Source organism: Chlorocebus sabaeus, chromosome 8 (genome assembly GCF_047675955.1).
Source record: "Chlorocebus sabaeus isolate Y175 chromosome 8, mChlSab1.0.hap1, whole genome shotgun sequence".
Lineage (NCBI taxonomy): Eukaryota > Metazoa > Chordata > Mammalia > Primates > Cercopithecidae > Chlorocebus > Chlorocebus sabaeus.
The window spans coordinates 127,073,607-127,078,248 of NC_132911.1; the positions used below are offsets into that span (position 1 = coordinate 127,073,607).

A 4,642-nucleotide genomic window follows, 5' to 3' on the forward strand; every position below is an offset into this window, starting at 1 on the left:
TTTTCAGAGCTGTATTTTAGGCTGAAGCGTGGTAGGGCAATCATGACTCACTGAAGTCTCAAACTCCTGGGCTCCAGTGATCCTCCTACCTCAGCCTCCCGAGTAGCTGGGACTACAGGCATGCACCACTACACCTGGCGAATTATTATTATTATTATCATTATTATTATTTTTGTAGAGATGGGTCTTGCTATGTTGCCTAAGCTGGTCTCAAAATCATGGCCTCAAACAATCCTACCGCCTCAGCCTCCCAAAGAGCTAGGATTACAGGCATGAGCCACTGTGTCCAGCAAAAACCCATCTGTTTTTATTTTATTTTATCTATTTATTTGAGACAGAGTCTCACCTTGTCGCCCAGGCTGGAGTGCAGTGGTGCGATCTTGGCTCACCGAAACTTCCACCTCCCAGGTTCAAACTCCTGAGTAACTGGAATTACAGGCATATGCCACCATGTCTAGCTAATTTTTGTATTTTTAGTGGAGATAGGGTTTCATCATGTTGGCCAGGCTGGTCTTGAACTCCTGACCTCAGGTGATCGGCCTGCTTCAGCCTCCCAACATGCTGGGATTACAGGTGTGAGTCACTGCACCTGGCCCCATCTGTTTTTAACCTAATTAATTAACTGCTGAATGCTCTCTTCTTTTACCAATATTTATATATAAATATAATATTTCTTGGTATTTTATACTTGTTCCCAGAGCTAGTAGAAAACAAAACAAAACTCCCACAACCTTTCAGTCCTTTCTGCAGTTATTTTGCTGACTGACTATGCAAAGCTTAGAATATACAGTCATAACTAAATGGATTTCAATCTCATGAAGGTACCCAATATGTAAACAATTAACTGTGAGAAAATCAAACTGAAAATTTGTTCTTTCATGGCCTTGGAATGAGATAAATCTAACAGAAGCAGCTTCTAAAAATATAATCAAGATGATCTTGTATCTTTTTAAAAATAAGCCTTTATGAGCAAGATCCTTCTCTTCTTTTCTGAAGTATGGGCTTCCCTTCACTGTAGCCATATGTGCCTCCGTTTCTTGTTAAACTCATATCTTTCTATTCTACTTTCTTGATCCTCTTCTTATCTATTTATCCAGCAATTAAGTCAACTGATACTTATTTAGTGCCAACTGTGAACTGATTGTGGTAGGTGCTAGATCTATAATCATAAAACAAAAGAAAACAAAACAAAACATCATTCCTGACCTTAAAGAGCCTATGATCTCTTAGTGAAACCAATATTAAATAAATAAGCATTAAAAAATACCTAGTCGCCGGGCACAGTGGCTCACGACTGTAATCCCAGCACATTGGGAGGCTGAGGCAGGTGGATCACCTGAGGTCAGGAGTTCAAGACTAGCCTGGCCAACATGTAAAACGCCGTCTCTACTAAAAATACAAAAATTAGCCAGGCGTGGTGGCAGGCACCTGTAATCCCCACTACTTGGGAGGCTGAGGCAGAAGAATCACTTGAACCCAGGAGGCAGAGGTTGCAGTGAGCCGAGAGCATGCCATTGCACTCCAGCCTGGGAGACAAGAGCGAGATTTTGTCTCAAAAAAAAAAAAAAAAAAACCCTAGTCAAGGTATGTGTCACTGCATAGGCATGGGCACAGTCCTCCCCTACACTAGTGACCGGTATCACCAGCTGTTGAAACTCAGTGGTGAGACCATGAGTCCAGCCTCATGTCCTGGCTTTTGTAGAAAAAGGAGCACTAGTTGTTGTGAATTATTTAAGAGGGAGTTGGTAAAGGCTCCTTAGTTGCTGATAAGGTTGTTGAAGAAATAATAAACAAAGGTGGAAAAGTGGTGGCCAACTATGATTCAGTGAAAACAGGAGAGAAGATTGTAAAGACAGCACTGGATGCTTTTAGAATAGATGTTGTGGTCAACAGTGCTGGAATTCTGAGGGACCATTCTTTTGCTAGGATAAGTGATGAAGACTGGGATATCATCCACAGAATTCAATTGTGGGGCTCATTCCAGTTGACCCTGGGAAGTGTGGGATCACATGAAGAAGCAGAAATACGGAAGGATCATTATCACTTCATCAGCTTCAGGAATATATGGCAACTTTGGCCAGGCAAATTATAGTGCTGCAAAGTTGGGTCTTCTGGTCCTTGCAAATTCTATTGCAGTTGAAAGCAGGGAAAGCAACATTCACTGTAAAACTATTTCTGCTAATGCTGAATCCAGGTGGACTCAATTATGCCTGAAGATTTTGTGGAAGCCCTAAAGCCAGAGAATGTAGCATCGCTGGTCCTTTGGCTTTGCCATGAGAGTTGTGAGGAGAATGGGGGTTTGTTTGAGGTTGGAGCAGGATGGATTAGAAAATTATTCTGGGACCGGACCCTTGTAGTGGTTGTAAGACAAAATCAGCCAGTGACTCCTGAAGCAGTGAAGGCTAACTGGAAGAAGACGTGTGACTTCGAGAATGCCAGCAAGCCTCAGAGTATCCAAAAATCAACTGGCAGTGTAATTGTAGTTCTAAGTAAAATAGATTCAGAAGGAGGAGTTTCAACAAATCATATCCGTCATGCAACATCTACAGGAACATCAGGATTTGCTGGAGCTATTGGCTTTACCCTCCCTCCATTTTCTTCTGCTTATACAGAACTGGAAGCTATTATGTATGCCCTTGGAGTGGGAGCATCAATCAAGGATCCAAAAGATTTTAAATTTGTTCATGGAGGAAGCTCTGAGTTCTTCTGTTTGCCTGCCTTTGGAGTTATCATAAATCAGAAATCTATAATGGGTGGAGAATTAGCAGGAGTTCCTGGGCTTTCAAGGAACTTTGCAAAGGTTCTTTATGGGGAGCAATACATGCAGTTATATAAACCACTTCCTAGAGCAGGAAAATGAAAATGTGAAACAGTTGTTGCTGATGTCCTAGATAAAGGATCTGGTGTAGTAATTCTTATGGATGTCTATTCTTATTCTGAGAAGGAATTCATGTACTATAATCAGTTCTCTCTCTTTCTCGTTGGCTCTGGAGGCTTTGGTGGAAATTGGACCTGAAAGTCAAGGTAACTGTAGCCGTACCTGATAGACCACCTGACGCTGTACTTACAGATACCACCACTTTTAATCAGGCTGCTTTGTACTGCCTCAGCGGAGACTGGAATCTGTTACACATTGATCCTAACTTTGCTAGCCTAGCATGTTTTGACATGTGTACATGGATTATGTACATTTAGATTTTTTGCCAGGCATGTTTTATAATGTGTCAAAGATTCAAGATGATTAAGACTTGTTTTGCAAAACCAGTATATCCAGGGCAAACTCTACAAAAAATGTGGAAGGAAGGAAACAGAATTCACTTTCAAACCAAGGTCCAAGGAACTAGAGACACTGTCATTTCAAATGCATATGTGAATCTTATGCCAACATCTGATATTTAAGCTAAGACACCCTCTGAAGGTGAGGAACTTCAGAATACTCTTGTATTTGAGGAATAAGTTCATGGCCTTAAGGATGTTGGGTGTGAGATGGCAAAGAAAGTAAATGCTGTATTTGAGTGACATATTAATAAAGGTGGAAATATTGCCGCTAAGTGACCTGAAAAGTGGTTCTGGAAAAGTGTATCAAGAACCTGGAAAAGGTTTTGCTGATGCAATCATCATACTTTCAGATGGAGATTTCATGGAGGTAGTTCTAGGCAAGCTTGAACCTCAGAAGGCATCTGTTACTGGCAGACTGAAGGCCAGAGGGAACATTGTGCTGAGCCAGAAACTTCAGATGATTCTTAAAGACTATACCAGGTTCTGGCTGGGCGCGGGTGGCTCATGCCTGTAATCCCAGCAGTTTGGTAGGTCGAGGTAGGTGGATCACGAGGTCAGGAGTTCGAGACCAGCCTGACCAACATGGTGAAACCCCGTCTCCACTAAAAATACAAAAATTAGCTGGACGTGGGGGCGGATGCCTGTAATCCCAGCTACTCAGGAGGCTGAGGCAGGAGAATTGCTTGAACCTGGGAGGCGGAGGTTGCGGTGAGCCGAGATTGCACCACTGCACTCCACTCTGGGTGACAGAGTGAGACTCAGTCTCAAAAAAAGAAAAAAAAAAAAAAAGACTACACCAAGTTCTGAATGGCACACTATATTATTAATAAAAATAGAATAATACTCTCTTCACCCAAATATGCTTGATTCTTCTGCAGAAGTGATCAGAACTAAGATGCAGAGGAAGTTACTTACCATTTTCAGATGTCGATAACTTTTCAGATTTTTTTTTTTTTTTTTTTTTTTTTTTTTTTGAGACAGAGTTTCGCTCTTGTTGCCTAGGCTAGAGTGCGATGGCACAATCTCGGCTCACCACAACCTCCGCCTCCTGGGTTCAAGCGATTCTCCTGCCTCAGCCTCCTGAGTAGCAGGGATTATAGGCATGCACCACCACACCCAGCTAATTTTTGTATTTTTAGTAGAGATGTGGTTTCTCCATGTTGATCAGGCTAGTCTTGAACTTCCAACCTCAGGTGATCCATCTGCCTTAGCCTTCCAAAGTGTTGGGATTACAGGCGTGAGCCACTGTGCCCAGCCCAGATTTTTATTTTCTACTATTTTTTTAACGTATCATTATTTTTGCAAGGAACTAGATATATGCTAGCATATAGTTATCCTTCTGTTCTTAGATCTGCATCTTCAT

The 4,642-nt window shown here is 41.9% G+C and overlaps 1 pseudogene; it reads left to right on the forward strand.

The window, feature by feature from the left end:
* Nucleotides 1-1,023: 1,023 nt before the first annotated feature.
* On the forward strand, nt 1,024-4,301 carry LOC103237386 (peroxisomal multifunctional enzyme type 2 pseudogene; annotated as a pseudogene).
* Nucleotides 4,302-4,642: the final 341 nt, after the last annotated feature.